This window comes from Tenebrio molitor, chromosome 4 (assembly GCF_963966145.1).
Source record: "Tenebrio molitor chromosome 4, icTenMoli1.1, whole genome shotgun sequence".
Classification (NCBI taxonomy): Eukaryota; Metazoa; Arthropoda; class Insecta; order Coleoptera; family Tenebrionidae; genus Tenebrio; species Tenebrio molitor.
In genome coordinates this window covers 16,346,067-16,366,447 of record NC_091049.1, presented here as the reverse complement: position 1 = coordinate 16,366,447, position 20,381 = coordinate 16,346,067, and the positions used below count along the sequence as shown (strand labels likewise).

General features: G+C 40.2%; 4 long non-coding RNA genes across 9 annotated transcripts in view; 2 read left to right on the top strand and 2 right to left on the bottom strand.

Moving 5' to 3' along the window:
* The first annotated feature begins 9,600 nt into the window (after positions 1–9,600).
* Positions 9,601–10,545, top strand: LOC138127764 (uncharacterized). The gene is made up of 2 exons (XR_011158397.1): positions 9,601–9,925; positions 10,079–10,545. It is a non-coding gene; the product is annotated as an uncharacterized lncRNA (long non-coding RNA).
* On the bottom strand, positions 10,190–12,267 carry LOC138127746 (uncharacterized). 4 transcript variants are annotated; one of them, XR_011158370.1, is made up of 4 exons: positions 11,631–12,267; positions 10,838–11,461; positions 10,557–10,777; positions 10,190–10,506 (listed from the first exon to the last, which is right to left on the bottom strand). It is a non-coding gene; the product is annotated as an uncharacterized lncRNA (long non-coding RNA). The 4 variants fall into 4 exon arrangements; XR_011158373.1 differs by having other exon boundaries at positions 10,838–11,057; XR_011158372.1 differs by lacking the exon at positions 11,631–12,267 and having other exon boundaries at positions 10,838–11,057; positions 11,272–11,616.
* Positions 12,268–16,524: 4,257 nt separating this feature from the next.
* Positions 16,525–17,211, bottom strand: LOC138127756 (uncharacterized). Its single transcript, XR_011158390.1, has 2 exons — positions 16,851–17,211; positions 16,525–16,802 (listed from the first exon to the last, which is right to left on the bottom strand). It is a non-coding gene; the product is annotated as an uncharacterized lncRNA (long non-coding RNA).
* A 3-nt stretch (positions 17,212–17,214) lies between these two features.
* The window catches only part of LOC138127749 (uncharacterized), a 19,780-nt gene continuing 16,613 nt past the window's right edge, over positions 17,215–20,381 (top strand). Inside the window, exons 1-3 of one of the 3 annotated variants that reach the window (XR_011158377.1) lie at positions 17,215–17,356; positions 17,622–17,760; positions 17,930–18,167. This is a non-coding gene — a long non-coding RNA (uncharacterized lncRNA). Of the gene's footprint in view, positions 17,357–17,621; positions 17,761–17,929; positions 19,743–20,381 lie in introns of those variants that run through there. The other 2 variants (XR_011158378.1, XR_011158376.1) reach the window with 2 other exon arrangements.

The following is a 20,381-nucleotide window of genomic DNA, read 5'->3' as shown; positions in this document are numbered from 1 at the left end:
GGTCAAGAGGAAAAAGGTTATCTTCAAAATGTTTGTTGAAGATTAGTGGGAATTTTATTAGCTTGAAGAAGTGGTAATAAGCGCCTGGAGGCCTTAAAATCCTCGCTGCGCTCGTATTTCAATCTGGCCTCTCGGGCAATTAGAAAAACCCAATTTGCACAGAAACGAGTTGCATACAAACTTTTATTGTTTGAAACGACGCCCCAAAGCTTCCAAATCTATTTAAAATGATTTCGCATTTGCTTTTGACAGTTTTGACAAATTTTTCGAGAATTGTCACTTTGAATGTGTTGTCTAGGGCAACGGTTGGTTATCTGCTATTTTTTGCTTTAGAGCAGTTAGCAGGCAGTTTACAAAGGAGAAAAATGAGAATTTATGACAATTGAACGCAATAATAGTTATTTGTATAGCAAGGCTGCGAAATCCTACTTTGATGAACCGAGAGAAAAATTGTCGTCAAGGCCGCTTTGCGGCCGAGACAAGACAATCTCGAGGTCGTCAAAGGATTTCGTAGCCAAGGTGTACTATGGCGGACAATAAATTTAGGCCGGCAAATTTCTGACATTTCAAAAAAGTCAATACAAGCGACCATTTATTGTCATTATGACTGATGCGTCAGTTTGTCAAACTGAAGGTTTTCCAGCTGTTTAGCGTTTCCTTCGCCGTTTTCGTAACTTACAGATCATGACGCACTAGCATAACTGATTTGTAGTAGCACTTCTATCTGGTGCTGGAGTTAAAAATTATTGCAGATTGTGCAGTGTCCAATTTAATACCAGAAAAGTCCAAACGGCAGTACGATACGTGTTACAATGACTTTAAAGAGCGGTGTAATAAAAATACAAATTTTCCATAATTCACGAAATGCTCGAATATTATTTATCCACCCATTGTGAAATTTCATTTTAACATCAACAATTTGACCAGTTTTTGGACATTCAAATTGCCAAGAACTAATTTTCTGCATTATACTTTCCCAGAATAAATTGTGTCGGGACTTATCTGTTATAGAACATCTAAGTGAATTTCCTCCAAACTTATAACGCAGATTACCATTCATACTGTCGCATATAGTAGTTTATTTAACGAGTTCGTGTGCAATTTGGGCTTTTTTTGGCATGAGTGGGCCAGTTTAAAACTTGAATGAAACGAGAGTTTTAAAGGTTCACGAGTGCCAAAAAAGCCTAAATTACACAAGAACGAGTTGAATACAACGTTTTTTTATTCGACGAGCCCCCCAAAGGCTCCAAATCGCTGAAAATCTTTAAAATTAGCTTCACGTTTCGTTTTGACAAGTTGTCAAATTTATCAAAATCCGTTCACACAGGATAACATTCTCAAATTCTGACAGTGTCGAACAAAAAAATCGTTAATGGTCCTCTTTTATAAATCGCGAGTGCAAAAGCTTTATCGGCAGGAGTCCACGTATTAATTTTTCTTTTGCAGTTTATAAATTGCGATCGGATGAAATTAACTCCAGCTGCGTTTAGATTTTGCTGCAACTCTTTAAATGACGAGGTGGCCGAAAATTTTGCTAAACTTTTTAATTTATTTTTCGATTTATTCCAAATATTGTTTAGTTTGCAAATTTGGATTTTTTTTCTATTTAGAAAATACATTTTTTTCTTCCTGGGAGTCAATTACGATACCGTTCTGCAATTAATTTCTTTTAATATTGAAAAGCGCTTAGAACGTTTGGTGTCATTTCTGGGCGTTTCTGGGGACAAACGCCGCTTTTGAACGTTTTTACATGGTGACTTTCGAATTTCATTAGACTTACTCTCAAAAGAAATGTCAGGAGTGCGTTCATAAAGTCTGAATTTTGTTAGAGCGTCTGACGTCAGAGTGATCCGTTTTAATGTCAAAATGACGCTAGAGTGCTGCATCATTTTTGAACGATTATCGGTGTAATAGAAGATTCAGAGCGTTCGTTTCTAACCTGTGGCATCTTTGTTAGTATTGTTTCCTGCTTATGTAGTAATGGAAAACACAATTTTGACTACGGTTGCTTTAACATTGGGAGCACAATTGCTCTTTCAAATTCCAACAGATTTGTCAGAAAGTGATGAATACGAGGATAGTGATGAAGACGAAGTAGCAATACTTATTATAAGAAAAAAAAGAAAACTTCATACTCCACAACGCATTGAAAACTATGTCGAAAGAGTAGTCGTTAATTTTACAGCACAACAGTTTCAACAACATTTTAGAATAACTGTGAGATTTTTTCCATGACTAATTTATAGGTACCTACCCTTGAAACTTGAAATCACTCAAAACTGCTTAAATATAAGAAATTTATATAAATTCAAATTGACAAATGTCAAATTACTCCGTGGAGCGTTTTTCGCCGGTCTCTGTAGTACGGCGTTTTTAGTACACCCCGTGCGTTGTTAGGGTGATGTTTATGAACGACAAGACGGACATCTAGCAGTGGCGGCTCGTGACCTCTGGGTGAGGTGAGGCCAGGCGTGAGGTGCATATTTTGGAACATTTAACAACGACATAACTAAATCAAATTGGGGATTAATGTTTGATGGTTGATCTACCTATATTATCTTACCAAAAATCAAAAATGTGCACTTAACCAAATCAAAATAACCACGGAAAATGACACAAAGGTGACCAGCACAGAACAAATTATTATTCAAACTGTTACTGAATTATATTAGTTGGCGCGAAGACGCCGCGTCGCGACGGCCCGCTGGAGTAATAAACTGGCGTGATCTTTACGTCATTTTTGGGGGATGATTTCCTATTGGTTAAAAGGCGCGCGTTAAAAAATATGGTGTAGCTCAATGCATGCTGCCAAAATTGCAGTACGAGAGTCCACGATGCTCACCGGGAGACCATAAACCATTCAATGGGAGTCTTTTTTCGCTGGAATTAGACCATAATACGCATGCGCAAAGTGACGTAAGTGATGGTGATGTAAGATCGGCCTCGATTCGTAGTGATTGACGTGGCCACTAGTGGATGCGGCGCGACGATAAATATTTGAATATTTCCCGTTGCACTGGGAGCGCAGGATTTAAAATTTATCGCTCTCCAGTGGAACACAGAAAACAAAATAAATGCTTTGGATACTACTCCTGATATTCTTGCTAGGATTTACTAGTTTGAAAATATATTAAATTATAAAATAATTATAATATAAAAACAAATCTGCAAAATACTAATTCTTAAAAATAAATTTTTATTTAAATTCATGCTTAAATGAGGATGAGGCCCGGCCTCAGTTGCCTCACCTGACAAGCCGCCACTGACATCTAGATTGTGTCCAGTTACATTTATGAACGATCTTTTGTGTGTCACTTTTATGTGTCTTTTGTGTGCTCAGTGTGTCACTCGAGCGACGTATATGAACGTACCCCTGAATTGATTGTCATTTCTGCTGGAACAGTATTATTGATTGATAAATGTATATTTTCTATAATTTTTATATTTTTATTATTGTTAAAAATTGTAAGTATTGCAAATTTATTTAAGCGTTTCTTATTTGTATTTGAGAAACACTCATCAGAAAAATGATCTTCGCAAAGATATTTTCGGCCTATACAATTGTCATCAATTTTTGCGCTTTGATTAAAATTTATTGCATCAAACCAAGCTTTTCTCTTCTCAAGAGGTGCGTTTGGGATTGCAAAAAAATGTTTAGTAGGTTTTAGCCCACTTGCAGTTACAAATTTGTTAAGACACGTTGAAACAGCACAAGAATAATATGTCTTTTTTGATGCCATTATTGTCATTAGATACTTTTAAGATTCAGAATCACAACATCACAATTTATATCACCTTATTCTACTTAAATTTTGGATATTTGGACACAGCCTTCAATACAGGAATGACCGTGGAGGGAGAAAAGACTGGAGATGGCACTAATTCAAATAAGTGTACCGGCCCGCGAAAACTACAGAGTCATTAAAGGTTTCTGAATATAGACGCTAGGCCAATTGCTTCCTTCGCCTTCCTTCCAGGCGCATTGTGCTTCTTTATCTAGCGCATTGTGGACTGGGTCATAAAAGGTTGTTGCACGTGCTTTTAGAGGGTTCGGATTTTTAACATGGGAAGCATAGGAAATGCCATCTCCAGTCTTTTCTCCCTCCACGGATGAACTTGATGAACCTCTAAAATCCCGACTCGGCACCCCCCCACTTTTCGTCACGTGTCAGGTCGGGTTTTGTGATCAGGTATTGCAGCGGCCCCAGATATCAGGTTCAAACGTGCAAAATAATAGTTATTTTCGATATAAGGACGCTGTCGCATCATTTTTCAGATCAGGTGAAGTCAGGTCAGGTGTAGTCGGCGTTTTAATTTTTAATATGATTTACTCTTACATTTTGACAAGTGGTGCATAGTGGGGGGTGCCGCGTCGGCATAGACAAATAAACCCTACGGGAGACGAGTTAACCCGAGGCTGAAATTTGGAAACGAGTTGCAGCACCACCCTTGACAACAGACAGAAGCACCGGTATGTCGGCGGGAAAAATCTATCGATTTAAATTTATCGATTTCGTACAAAATTTTAGAAACAACCAAAATATTGGCGAAGGCTTCCTTCCAGGCGCATTGTCCTTCTTTATCTAGCGCATTGTGGACTGGGTCATAAAAGGTTGTTGCACGTGCTTTTAGAGGGTTCGGATTTTTAACATGGGAAGCATAGGAAATGCCATCTCCAGTCTTTTCTCCCTCCACGGGAATGACAGATGTAGGTACCTATTCAGAACTGGAAAATTCATCATTGTGGTCGTGGAATTCCACCAAATAAAGTACGACAGAAATCACCATCGCATCACCTAGCACAATTTACAAATTAATGCACGTTCATTATTATTTCTTAGTGACAGTACTTACCAAAATGTACAATAATAAATAATATCGATTAACACAACACTCAAAAATTAACTTATTTGTACCCACTACCTGGTAAGATCTAGGTGAGTACCTATTGCAATTTAATTTTCAAGCACGAATATCGGCTACTTTCACCATTTTATACAAGTGCTCAGTTTGTTTGTTTTCATTTGTAGTTCAACAGAAATACTATTTTCAATAGACGCGCAGGCCTGTTGCGCATGAGGTCGCTGTTGTACCAAATTTCTTATTTCTCTTTTGCTCCTATCTTCTAACTCGTCTGAACTCGTCTCCCGTAGGGTTTATTTGTCTATGTATGCGCGTCGGGAAATTAGAGCTTCGTGAGTCAGTATATATATCTTTAGTCTATGTTCGTGAGAGGCGCATGGAGGTCTGGCGGTAGTGGCAATCTGTCTACTATAGTTTGTCTAACGTTGCGAACCACAGGCGGCACATCCAAAATTTGTGTGGGTTTTCAACGCCAACTGCGATGGGACAATAATTTATAATGACCGTGTATTATCCAATGTCCAATTCCAGTGTGGAAAACGTGGCTAGTGACAATACTAGATGAACGGTTGTGTGGGCATGGGCAACGACAAACGTGGCTGTCTGTGTCTGAGTTGAGTCTACGGTTGAGTGGATGTTTGGATGACATGAGTGACATGACAGATGACACTGTTGACAGGAAACAGAATTCCACTCATAGATTAAGAAGGGTATAGATGGCTGTCTCTTTCAGTAAATTTGTACAACGTTTTCTGGTGCCATCTGTAGTTGTCTCTTGGAACTAAGACACAAAATGGAGGAGTGGAAATAGGAATCTGTAATTATTGTACAATTGATTTCCCGTACCCCTCGCCCCCCTCGCCATAGAATTAATAATTTTATATTGGGTTAAATTATTGATTAAAAAAAAACACTAAAAATAAAAGAAACATAAAACATTGTAATGATTTGAATACATTACTTTTTCCGCCAAATATTTGAACCTGCGCAAAACGGTAACAAATGTGGTCGTGATCGTCATCGAATCGGAGGAGCCCTACGTTGTGATTTTCTTTTGGCGGAAAAGGTTCGGAATGCAAACGGTGAGGGTTCCAGTTGGAAGAGTGCCGCAAATAAAACACACATGTGAGGGACGCAAAATACCTTTTATTAAAAATGTCTGTAATAACTTTGATGAAAAAGAAATTGAAACGAATACAAAGGACAGAAATTAAGTTTAACGAAGTACAAGAAATTAACTACTTGATTACATCACAAAGATAAACGACAAGATGAATGCAACAATATTTAACATAACAGAAAAACGGGCACATGACAGACAAAATGACAGTTAAAGCTTGCAAAACCAGTAAACAAATTATTACAGACAGGGACGGATGAAAAACCCTCTTCAAAAACCGTATCCCAGGTATTACTCATATTTTACAATTCGATTAATGACAAAACAATGTTTAATTTGGAACTACGCGGTCAAGGTACGCCTTCGGGAGCTTAGAGCTGGAGGTAACAAACTTTCGGCTGCGAGGGGACTCAGAAGAATAATCTGAATCATCTTGAAATCAAGCGACGCTTATAGATATTCGGGTTATTAATGAACGTCAGACTATTTCACCGACCCAGCAAGAGTGACAGAGCGTTTCGGGGTCGTACGAGTAGCATTCCTAGACCGCAGCCGCAAAGACCTAGGTCCGCCGTCCCCAACCAACCGTTTCCGGACAAAACCCCAAAGTCTCCATAACCGTCGGCGGAAGCTTCACGAAAACATCCCGACGCCGCTCCCGCAAAGACTAAGGTCCGTCCCCGCTAACGGCTCTAAATAACCGTAGCTTCCACAGAAATTTACTAAACAACCCCACGACTTCCTGATTGTCACCTAGCTCCCACAGGGGCGCACTTACAACATTTTACTTTAACTTTTCCGAAATCTAGCAACAACACGAAGGAAAAAAACCGAGTTTAATCCTATCGAACAAAGCGTAACATTAAACGATGAGAAAATCCAGCAAAACAAAGCGCAACATTAAACAATGATAAAATAAACAAAACAAAAACGCAACATTAAACAAGGATAACACAAGCAAAACAAAACGCAACATTAAACAATGAGACAAAAAAAGAGGACAAAACGCGAGAAGTTGAATAACGATAAAATAAAAACGCTTTAAAAAGGAATACAATACTCGCTGGCAATACTAAACAAAAATATGGCGGGTCGAGTGCCGTTAGAAAAGGTTAGTGAAAGAAAAACAAAATGGACGCACGCGGTCCGGACGACGGCTACTAATTTCCGAAATTACAAGATTGCAAAAAAATGAACCTCCCGGGAGAAACTTAGGGATAACGCTTAAAATTAACAAATGGGCGCTTCTTAGAGAAACAGCATGCAACAAAATGAAATCTACAACATACCCTTACCACGTGGTCCTGGCCCCAAAAACAAACACAAAAAAAAGGCAACGAAAGTGGGATAAATTACCCAGGCGAATTAAAAACGTTGAATTCCTCACGGGGACACAAAATATGTACTCGGAACGGTAGTGTAATTGTTCAGGTTTAACTTACAAATTTGAGAAACTTGGATCGCTCTTCGCAAGGTGTGTTCGTTTCGAAAAACTAAACAAAAGTGACCTACCCCTTTCAACCGCCCGCGCGAGCCCGTTTCATCCCCGCTATCTTTCCGCTTTTCAACAGCGTCGCCAACTCGCCAAGATTACCAACCCCATCCCTTAGTTCCTAGTCTAGCCGCTAGTACCTTCCCATTTGGCGCGCTCTCGTGGCGGTACCGGGAATTTTAAAATTTTAAATTTTAAACTGGGTCACTACAACATATATTTTCAAATTATTGTTTTTTACATTTCACCTTAACTAAAAACTGAAATAAACAATAAAAACGGATATTATGAATTAAAAAAATGTCAGTTAACAATATGTAGTTATTTTTCTACCTAGAACGCGAAATTATTCTTTTGCGTTCGAGACACAAACAATATTTTTTCGAAAACTGTATAAAATTATATGTATTTTGTTATGCACAAATTTATGATAGGCACTTGAAAACGTTTGAACCGTGTTTGAATCAAGACGATTTATATAGCTGCGGTGACCTGTGGCGGTGACTATAAACCTAATTAACAATAAAATCCAATTATAACAGAAATTAATTTGGGTATCTGGAACTTTTTGTCCACAAATGTATTTATAAGCATTAGCACATCATTAAGCATAATACCTGCTAAATAAATTGTTGGCAGAGAATATCGCAGTAATCGGCCTGTTCTTACATCTATACAAACTTCGGCAAAATGTTGTTGACACACGGGGTAATTTTTCAACAAACTGGAGAACAAACCGTTGGTTGTTAGCGTGTTATTTATATCTGCATCAGCAGTCAGCAATATTCGAATTCAAAATTTTTAGTAACTTTTGTGGTGACACCAACATAAAGTTGGTGACAATGCATTTTTGCCGCCGATGCTGCCATCTATGATCGTCTCCTTTAAGTAAATTTGATTCCAAGGTCATCCTATACAGTTTCCACCCCCTGATTCCACTTCACAGACAATTAAACTATAGTAAGACTGTCAAGTGGGATTACATTTTCGGGGACGTGCTCAAGTGGCGCTGCCCGAGCGTTAGGCCAAACTAATGTATAACAAGTTGTTGGAACTTAGGTCACCCTCATCGGGGTCCGTGGTGCGCGATACCACATTATAAAAAGGGCCGTCGCTTATCTACATATAACAGAGAGCGTTGTCTGCTCTCACTCACTTTTGTATTCAGTTTTTGTCTTGTATGTCAATTAATGTTATGTTATAAGTGAGCATCTGTTCTTCATTACAAATACATGTTTTGCTAACACCATCACTGCGTATTTTGTTCGTTTCGTACTGGGACACAGTACTTAACAGGTTATGAGTCCAGAATTTCGTGAGTGTTAGTGAAACACGTGCCGAGGACGAATACGTGGTGAAGACGCCATGATGAACGCCACCAACAGGATTGAGCTCTTGGACAAGAGCAATTACGATACGTGGAAGTTGAGAATGCAAGCCCTGCTGATCAAAGAAGACTTGTGGGAACACGTCAGCGGCATCTCCACGAAGCCCGAACCAGGACAGAACAATGAGAACGCGGCAAAGGTGCAGGAATGGACACGGAAGGATCTCAGAGCAAGGTCGGACATCATCTTATCCATCGCTTCGAGCGAGCTGAAGCAGGTAAAACAGTGCGAGACGTCTCGTGCCATGTGGAAACGGTTAGAGGAAATCTACCAGTCAAAAGGACCAGCGAGAAAAGCCACGCTCCTGAAAACCCTGATTTTGCACAAGATGGCGGACAATGGAGACGTGCGCGAGCATCTGAATGAATTTTTTGATGCGGTTGATAAGCTGAACGAGATGGACGTGGAAATCAACGCCGAGCTGCTAACGATACTCGTGCTGTACAGCCTACCCTCGAGTTTTGAGATTTTTCGCTGTGCGATAGAATCGCGTGACAATTTACCGACACCGGAAGCGTTACGTGTGAAGATAATCGAGGAAAGTGAGGCGCGCAGGAGTGGTGCGCACGACGTTTCATCCAGCGGCGCCATGTTCTCGAGGAACAACGAAAACCGCGAGCAACGAAAGAAACCAACAGGAAGCAAAAACTTCGGCGGGAAACGCGAAGGAACATTCAAAATTCGTTGTTTCAAGTGCAACCGACCAGGGGGCCTACCACCGACTTCGGTGAGTTTTCTCACCAGTGAAAAAACTCACGTGCATTTTGTCACTCATTTTTTAAAAACGCTACTATTGACATTGCGTGAGATGAGAAATTTCACCAATGAGTTTTCTCATCTGTTAGATATTGCAACGTTGCAATTCGCGTTCGTTGCTTAGCAACATATAGGTTTCGATCGTGGTTTTGACATTTAACAAATCATTTTTCACGATTTTTGAAACTTTATAATCAATCTTTATGACGAAAGAGCAAAAAGAAATTTTGGTCGAGTTTATGCGGACTCACCCAGAATTAATTTCTGGAAAATTCTCCGCAAAAAGAGTGGAAAGCGTGAAGAAAGGTAATTTTTCATATTCGTTACTTTAGAATTTATATATATCTACATCGTTCAAAGGGTGCAAAGTGGAATATAACTAAATATACAAATTTGACATCTACCAAACATAACATCAAAAAATTAGAACCGATTTTTTGTCAATAGGTAACTTTTCAGGTGCTCAGCCTATTTTGCAGTACTCAGCAAGCTAAGTGCTTCAAACAGTCAGCCACGCACCTGAAAACTGGTGGTGACAGCTCATTTGTATACTATTAAAATATCCAAGGCTTAATTTCAACATTTTATTTTAATTTCTACAGATCTGGCAAGACAATAAGAAGATGCTGTGAATAAGAGAAAAGCCAATAAAACAGGAGGTGGAGTGAACAGTTTTGCAATTTTCAGTCATTGTCACAAACTGAAGAATTTATTGCTGCAGTGTTGACACCAGTTGCTGTTTTGAATGCTCCTGGTTCTGACCATCCTCCAACCCAATCAATTCGTTCAGTGACTTCAGAGCCTGCCAGTCCTAATAGTTGTTCAGCACCAAATCCTTTTCCTCGTCGATCTCCACGTCCAAAAAACCCGACCATTAGAAACTCCACCTGTAAATAAAACGATAAATAAAAAATGCATAAAAGTTACATGTGCTCACTGAAACTGATGAATTTATTTGTGTCTGACACTTCTAAGGGCTTCCAAATTGTTAGGATACTTAATATAAGTATTTAGTACCTACTTTGGGCTGGCTCAAGGCTTCTGTTACCTACTTCATGAAGTGCGTCACTCACAGTTTGTTGAGAAATGCTTATGAAGCAACTGTATCCAACATCATCCAACATAAGCCTGATAGCTGCTCGTAGCATAGAAGGTGTGCTGCCAACAAATAAAAAAATAATGCAGACAAAAAAAAAACATTATTATTAGCTTAATTACTTGAGTATGGATAGATAAATCACTGGGTCTTCTTTTCAGACGCATATAAGATCACAATAAAATTAAATAACTCCAGCAGCTCGCCTCAATAACACATCTACTTCTTCTCCAAATTCTCAATTAAATTGAGCATCATTAAATCATCCATTTTATGCACAAGTTTGATTGCAGACCACTGGCAAAATAACACAAAGAATATTGTTGCGAATTGTACCTACAACTGAAACGCGTGGGTGAAGAAGAGAAAAACGAACGGATAACGTCAACATTTAGAATTAGATTAACAACACACAAAGTTGACAAACTGAATTTACAAAAGGTAACACTTTGAACGGTAAATTATTTGATAGCATTGATTACAATACAAACGGATTGAAATGGATTAGAATTGAAAACGAACGAAAAGCGAGACAACCGGCGTCCGGCGTACTCACACCGCGAACGAGGATCTAGGAACGAGGGGCGAGGGCAGTACCGCAGAACACACGCAGGGCGCAGGGGGGCTGCCTACCACCGACTTCGCGCCAGAACTAGATCTACTGCCCATAGAGGCATAGATGGAGGGATGGTTCACTTTTAGATGAATAATTCCAAACAAATATAATCCACAGAGTCCACTTCAACCTAAAAAAACACGCAAAGCACGTATTGTAATGCATATTTTACAATTTACAAGTACAAAAACTATTGGGCACACTACGGGGTGTGTTAAAGAAAGAAACGTAGAATTAACAGTGCAAGTAATAATAGTCTCATCAAGATGTAGAAAAAGAGCGTTTGGTTGGTTACCTACCTGCGTTTTTCTTCAAATTTTATCTGATATTTAATAATAATAAACCAAAAATATTCAATATTCACTTTGTTTAATTAAACATTTGGTAATTGTTCACTTTAACTACTTCTGGAATTTTCGCGTTTTTTCTGGCTAGACAGCCTCAGGACGTCTTCCTACATCGTTTCCCACCAGTCAAACCTTGTGCAAATGAAAATTTTCCTTACCCTTTAGTTATACTAAGACTTGGCGCGACCTTGAAACACAACAAGAGAGAAAAAAAAGGCATTTGCACAAGGTTTGAATGGTGGGACACGATCTAGGAGGACGCCCTGAGGCGGTCTATCCAGAAAAAAACGCGAAAATTCCAGAAGTAGTTAAAGTGAACAATTACCAAACATTTCATATATTATTCATTATAACCAACTATTATTCTTCATTTGAATTGAACACACTTCAAATGTCAAATCTCACCATAATTCCACTCATAATAAAGCGATCGAAAAATCTCACGCGTTTTCATTCGACTTTTGTCACCGGTGAGAAAAGTCACAGCGTCAATAGTAGGGTTTTAGCACTTTTCATTAAAATGACGTCATTTTGGTGACAAAACTCACCGGTGAGAAATCTCACACGAGTCGGTGGTAGGCCCCCAGGACACAAAGCAGCAGAATGTCGCAGCAAAAACGGAAGCGAGAACGTCAAATGCGCGAAGAGCGTTTGTTTAAACACTTCGTCAACGAAATCGGAGAGTTCGAGCCGGAGCTGGTGCCTCGACAGCGGCGCGACTTCGCATCTATGCAACGAGATACGATATTTTCGCACAATCAACGACTCCAAACGCAGTACGTTGAATCTGGCGAATAGCGCGACAACAAAAACTATGGGCGAAGGAACGGTGGAGTTTACTGCGAACGTGTACGGAGACACGACGAACGTTTCACTCAGCAACACGCTACACGTCCCGGATTTAAGAACAAACCTAATGTCAATCGGTAAGATAACGGATCGCGGGCTGGAGGTCCACTTCCGAAAAAACGACGCCACGATACTCGATTCGAAGGGAAACATAATGTTGATTGCCAATCGCGTGGGGGACTTATACTTCGTAAACGAAAACGGACAAGAAGTGTGCGCGACGTCATCCGTCTCGAGGAACAAAGAGGTAACGTTAGAATTGTTACATCGACGGTTGGGCCACGCGAACACAAAAGACATTTCGAGTGCCGTGCGCGAGCATGTCGTGAGAGGAGTTCGCCTCGCGAACACGCCTGAGAAATTCAATTGCGAGATCTGCTTACAGGGGAAGATGTCGAGAAGCCCATTCCCGAGGAGATCGAATCGACTGAACAAAGTTTTGGATTTGGTCCATACAGATGTATGCGGGCCGATGAGAACACAATCTTTGGGAGGTGCAAAATACTTCATCGAATTCATCGACGACGCGTCGAGATGGTGCGAAGTCAGGTTCCTGAAGTCGAAAGTAGAGGTGTTCAAGGCGACTACCGAATACATCGCCCTCGTCGAAAATCAGAAGGGGAAGAAAGTCAAATGCCTGCAGTCAGACAACGGCGGCGAGTACACAGGCAAAGAGTTCGATGACTACCTGAAGAAACGGGGGATCACGCGAAGGTTGACGGCGCCGTACAATCCCGAACAAAACGGCACCGCAGAACGGAAGAACCGTACTCTACTCGACATGGCGAGATGTTTGTTGAAGGAGTCCAATCTGCCGAATTCGTTCTGGGCAGAGGCGGTCAACACTGCAAATCACCTTCGAAACCGATTGCCAACCAAAAGTCTGGACGGTCGGACGCCGTACGAGGTATGGACAGATAAGGTCCCAGACATATCTCATTTTAGGGTGTTCGGAGCTAGAGTCTTCTACCTGGATCGAGAGCCCGGAAGAGGAAAGTTCGATTCCCGCGGCCAGGAAGGAATTTTTCTAGGATACGCGGATCACTCCAAGGCCTACCGAGTGTGGTCAACAAAGGGGCGCAAGGTCGTGATTAGTCGTGACGTAAAATTTGTGGAGGAAGTCAGACCCCATTCTGATGTCAAAACGTCCGACAACCGCACGGATGGTAACCGTAGCATTCCAAGTCCCGTCCAACGATTCACCGAAATTGAGCAGCACTCGACGTACGACAACAAAAGTCCGCAGACGTCAGGAGAAGAAGTCGAGGCAGACGTCAGAGAAGAAGTCGAGGCAGACGTCAGAGAGGAAGACGTAGGCGAAGACGTCAACGATGTCGACAAGACCGACGAAAGCGGGGACGAGGGTACGTCTTCCACAGCCGACCGCAAAAACGTTCCGGAACATCAAGCTAGGGGTCCAGGTCGTCCACGAATTGTCAGAGCCGGACGCAAGGGAAGACCGAAGAAGGTGTTTCGTCCCGCTCCAGCAGAAGCAGATCCAAGTGAGGTTGAAAGTGACGAGCAGACGTTCCTATCAGAAATTCCAATGAAGCACGCTATGGCTGGACACGACGCAGGCGAGTGGCGTCGCGCCATCGCGGCAGAGATGAAGTCGGTGATAAGGAACGACACCTGGACGCTCGTGGATCGTCCACGAGGTTGCAAGATCGTCGGCAGTCGTATAGTTCTCCGAAACAAATTCAAACCGGATGGCACGCTGGAGAGAAGGAAAGCACGTTTGGTAGCCCAAGGCTTCAGCCAGCAGCCTGGCATTCACTTTCAAGAGACTTTTGCTCCAGTGGCTCGTTTCAGCTCCATACGCATTATGGCTTCACTCGCAGCTCGATATGGCATGAAGATCAGGCAGTTTGACGTCGCCACAGCCTTTCTCAACGGTGAGTTGAAAGAGGAAATTTACATGGAGCCACCCAAGGGGTTCCGAGACATTTTACAGAGCATTATCGAGTCAGAGGGTGACAGCTTGGTGGGCGCGAAGGCCAGAAGCATGTTACGAGAGTACAGCAGAGGGGACAAAGTTTGTTTCCTGAAGAAGTCGCTGTACGGACTGCGGCAGGCCGGCAGGAGCTGGTATCTGAAGCTAGACGAGACGCTGAGGCACAGTGGGGCCGTGCCGACAGCTGCGGACCCGTGCCTGTTTCAGATTGGTTCAGGGGAAGATGCGACGTTGATAGCGATTTACGTCGATGACATTCTGATCGCCTCTCGCAACCAACGGAAAATTGGCGAGATTAGTAAGGTCCTATCCAGGAAATTTGAAATAAAGGACCTTGGCGACGCAAGTTTCTGCCTGGGCGTCGAGTTCGGTCGTGTCGACGGCCGTGTTGCATTGCACCAGCGGGGATATATCAAGGACATGTTGGCTCGATTCGGCATGTCAGAGTGCAAGCCAGTCGCGACTCCGGTGGAGCCGGGGACAAAGTTGATCAAGAAGCAGAGGCAGAGTAACGAGGAGTTGAGGCTTCCATATCGTGAGCTCCTGGGGAGCCTCACGTATTTGAGTACCACTACGCGACCCGACATTTCCTTCGCCGTGAGTCACTTGGGTCAGTTCAACAACTGCTATGGCGAAGATCACTGGACGGCGGCAAAGCGCGTGTTACGGTATCTGAAGGGAACCGTGGACCTGGGACTGGTCTACGAGCCCGACTCCGACCCCCTGACAGGGTTCGTCGACGCGGATTGGGGAAGCTGTACCGAGGATAGGAGGTCATTCACCGGATACATTTTTCTGTTGAACGGAGGCCCAGTCTCGTGGGACTCGAGGAAGCAGCGAACAGTTGCCCTATCCACCACAGAGGCGGAGTACATGGCTCTGTCTGAGGGTGTCAAAGAAGCCATATACCTCCAACGTTTGTTGCAGGAGCTGGGGGCCGACGAAATGATAGGCTCAGTCGTGTTCTGCGACAACAAAGGTTCATTGAGACTGGCGGAAAACCCCACATTCCACGCCAGGAGCAAGCATATCGACATTCGTCATCACTTCGTACGCGACGTGTTGAGAACGAAGAAGGTGACTCTGGAGCACGTGCCCACGGATCACCAAGTGGCCGACTTCCTCACAAAAGGTTTGCCCAAGATGAAGCACTCGTGGTGTGTCGAGTCATCAGGTCTGAGTGTATTGTGAAAAAGGACTGTATCAAGGACTGTCATGTGACTTGTGAGACCTTCGACTCGAGGGGAAGTGTTGGAACTTAGGTCACCCTTATCGGGGTCCGTGGTGCGCGATACCACATTATAAAAAGGGCCGTCGCTTATCTACATATAACAGAGAGCGTTGTCTGCTCTCACTCACTTTTGTATTCAGTTTTTGTCTTGTATGTCAATTAATGTTATGTTATAAGTGAGCATCTGTTCTTCATTACAAATACATGTTTTGCTAACACCATCACTGCGTATTTTGTTCGTTTCGTACTGGGACACAGTACTTAACACAAGTTGCATATCTGACTTTCTGTATACCTAGTTGCCTATTTTTTTTTTCAATTTGATTTAAATTGATACTTATTTAAAAAAAATAGAAACGACTAAATAAGTATTAAACATTTTAATACAAATTCTAACATATACAACAAATTAGTAGTTCATTAAACGAGTTTGTGTGTAAATTGGGATTTTTTGGGCATGAGTGGGCTAGTTCAAGGCGAGTGAACCTGAATTGAAGGGTAGATCTAGTTCAATAATTTGATCTTGCGTTAACTTCTAAAATTTCTGGAGATAATTTTAGAATCGTGTAAAAGATTTTTTAATTTTGAAATTGTTTTTCGCTGATATCGGTCCATATAATAAATGTTTCTACCTTTTGAAGTACGACTACTAACTTTCTTGCATTCAAGTACTTGCAACACACTAGAAGATTTTGTTGGGTGTCTATTTTGGGCCTTGGGCATAACAGGAAGGATTGGATTCTCTACAGTGGGATTTTCAGTAATCGTAGAATTTTCAATTTGTTCAGCTGGTCTAACATTATTTATTGAAGTTTGTTTGTTTTCACGAAGAAAAATCGACGGCAGGGCGTATTTATGGAGTTTTGTTTTTTGAGTAAAGAAATTGTTGCTAAAATGTTTCTCGCAAATAAAGGCATTATCTGTTTTGAAGGGTGGTGCAACATTTACCTAAAGCTTCTATCCATCGTTTCCTTTGTTCTTCTAATTTTGGATACTTAAAATGTTTATTTTTTATCGCCGCTCTTGTTGTTTACAAAGCATTTATGTTTAATTTTTCCCATATCCAAATAAACAAAATAAAAATTGCGATCTGAAAAACCATATTTCGTACTTTTTCAAAAAGAAAAAGATAACTTACCAAATAAAAAGATAACGAAAAATTATCTCAAGAGACTGGTTTGGAGTAATTTACTTTGTACAACAATTTATAAAATTTACTGACTAAACCTTGACAGAAATTTGAAAATTCAAAATTACAGATGACATTATTAATTAATATTCAAATCAACCTTCTTTTTAAACGGAAACTCCCGATCGGATTAACGAGTAAATTCGGTAATTTAGTTTGGCCTAACGCTAGAGCAGCGCTAGTGTTGTCAGTGTCTCCCATGTTTTATACGGGCTTTAAAAGTCTTAATTCTGTTGATGGTCTGTGTTCCACTTATCATGCAATTGCACGACAAACGTGTTTCGTGTTGGGTTGTTGATTTTAATGCACCGTCGAAGAAAATAGTGAATATAATGAATGGGAAATGTATTGCGGGAGCATGAAAAGCGAAATCCTCATCGTATTGGAATTATCATTATCATCATATTATTGTTTGTTGCACGTTATATGAATCACGAGTTTAAAAGCCATATGAGGTTAGTAAGTATTTACTATACTCCGTCTAGCGAGAGATTGGAAAATTTTAAATTGTAGATTTGTAACCCAACACTACAAAATGCACTACATAATTAATTAGAGCATAATTTCAGGGGAAAAAATGTTACTGTTTGAAGGTAAATAAATAAATACTTTACGCTAGGTAGTACTCTATGTCAACCAATCTCTCACTGGACAAACTATACCCACTTTTGTTTCATCGACCAAAAATAATTGATACTGACACAATTTCTTTGTTTATAGAATTTCAAGGGCCATATTTTAATATCCTGACAAAATTATTTGTGAAGATTTAATTAGGAAAGTTAGACTGCCTGACAATACTCTCTCAGCAACAATTAATGGTAGACCTTTGGAAAGTTGTTGCCACAAACTCCTGCAGGTAATGAACTGGTACGGGGTCATAATAAATGATTGTACCATCGTAGGTGGCTGTGCGCTATGCTTTAGGTGCACCGCTACACCTACTAGTTACAAACATTTATAATGACATTGTACAACTACAGGTCATGATGACATAACCTAAACATATTTTTATTTCTTTGTGATAGGATAGCCATATTCAAAGTCATGCCATATCTGCACTTACTCACCTTTTTCGTAGATAATGGCAACTTGACTGAGAGACAGAGAAATTACAACTATCATCACTCAGCAGCTAGTGTCACAGTAGATATATGTGAGGGACTATTAGAAGAATGGACGAGAAGTTTATTGCATTGTTTGCTTATTAAGGATAGACTTGATGTCTAACTACTACATAGTGGCATGTTGTTATTCACAACATAGGTATGTTATGTGGAGATAAAATAATTGTCATTATTAGATAAAGATGAGAGTATTAGCATAGCCAATGTTAAATGAACTAGCCGTGCTCAAGTAAATTTGGCAACAATGAGACCTAGGACCTAGTCAGTTTGTGCAGATTTGCATGTGTGTACATACAGAGTGGTCTTAACGTTTTAACTTCAGAAAACTGTATTTATTTCCAAAATTTTAAGCCACCAAGTTGTTTAAAAGTTAAAGGGAATGTAGTATAGAGTTTGTGAAATAAATTGTGGCATTTTCTTATGGATTTAAAGCCGTCAACTTGGTGAAAGTTAAACCGAGACAAACCTAACCTAACTTTTGTGTGTTAAACGAAATATCGTTGGTTCTAACTTCTAACAGGTATTTAAAATTTAAATATTATTCAAACATGCCTTGTAGGTGTTGTGTAACAGGCTGTAAAAGTAATTACGACTCGTCTTTAAGAAATGCACAAAACAATCGCGGTGTTTTCAAATTTCCCAAAAATGTAGAGCGCAAACAAGCATGGTTAAAAGCACGATAGAATATATATCGTGGTTAAAAGCAATCCCTTGAAAAAACTGCAGCTTCAAGTGTGGTCTGTCAAATACATTTTAGATGATATCATTTTATATGATAAACATTTGCAACCTGATCGAAGCTGTAAACAATTACTTTTAAAAAGCCCCAGACTAAAAGATGCGGCTGTTCCTAACGTGTTTCCAAATTTAACGTCTTATCTATCAAAGCCAGCAATTAAAGAGAGCACTGATCCAGAGTTTAGGCGTGAAACAATTTCTAAAATGCAAAACGATGAAATAGAGAATTTTATGAAAGCCGATATAATAAATAATTTTAATGAGTTAATAACATTTTCAATCGAACTTAATTTGATTAGCTGGGAACATAAAATTGTTGAATTTAGTATATATTTTTTGCATTGAATTTTAATGATTCTTTAAATATTGAGACAAAAATTTATATTAATGAATGTCTTCAAGTAAAAGTTTGTATAAAAGGAGAAGAATTAACTCCACAAGTTATTTAGTTACTTGTTACAAAGAATTTTTCTTATTGTGGATTAGGCCTACTGGGGAAATCACAGTAAAAAAACGCATCTTGCACTCTACCTCTACGGTGATGAGGAAAAGTGTGTAGCACAGCACCTTTGTTATAAATATCTATTCTGTCTGTAAAAAAAAGTTTGCTCCCCCTTCTGAGTTTGTTACGAGCCGCTACTGCTGGACAGTGTAAAATTAGATATAATCAATTCTTCACTCCATGAGGGTAAGATGGGAATTGTAATAAATAATCATCTAATAAACAATGTTAATTTATTGAGAACGTGTAAAAACGCGCCTTTATGTTTGTTTGGCGTTCGATGTTCGGCAGTTCACCTGGTCCGCCAGTCTGAACGATTGCGACGTTGCCTTTTTCTCAGCACGGCTAGTTATTTAACGTTGGCTGCGGTATTAGCATCAAACTGATGGTAGTGGTTTTTGGTAATTAAAATTAGCTATTATTCACATGTGAGATAATTTAGCTCACAAGTGACTGTAATGGTTGGTCATACAATTTTTGAAGTGAAACTTTTTATGGGAGGGTTTTGAAATTCTGATCGGCAACCTTTTTGTGTGATGAAAAGTGGTGGGGGTAAACATTGTCTCGCACAACGGTTGCGCCAATATTACCATCTCACTTAAATGTAAGTTAATCTGTTTGACACGATACAAACATCCTTTAAAATTTTGTATACTTCTGTCTTTGTCACACTCACGGCATTTATCGAAAATGTCCTTTCTTTAAATTTGGAGGCTTAAAAATGAACAATGAGTTACGCATTTCGATATTGTTTAGTGTTATCGTTGTTTATAATTTATTTTCTTCATTAAAATATACAATTTTGTTGTGAATATGCCTAAGTCAGGTGCAGAAAGAACAAGAGCGTGGCGTGAGAGAAAACGTACGAGTGAAGTGACAGTTCAGAATGTGAAAAAAAGAAAAAATAAATCTGAAATTGAACGAGATAATATAGAAAGGAGTAGAATACGTGCTAGTTTGGATGGTGTAAATAATAAAGACAATGAACCAGCAACTAGCACCTCGGCTCAGGCACCTCCTCTTGCACCTATCAGTGATAATTTACAATATTCTGATTTCCTCTAATACAAAAGTTTCACTTCTATCGTGCGTCTTTACGACACACTCATTTTT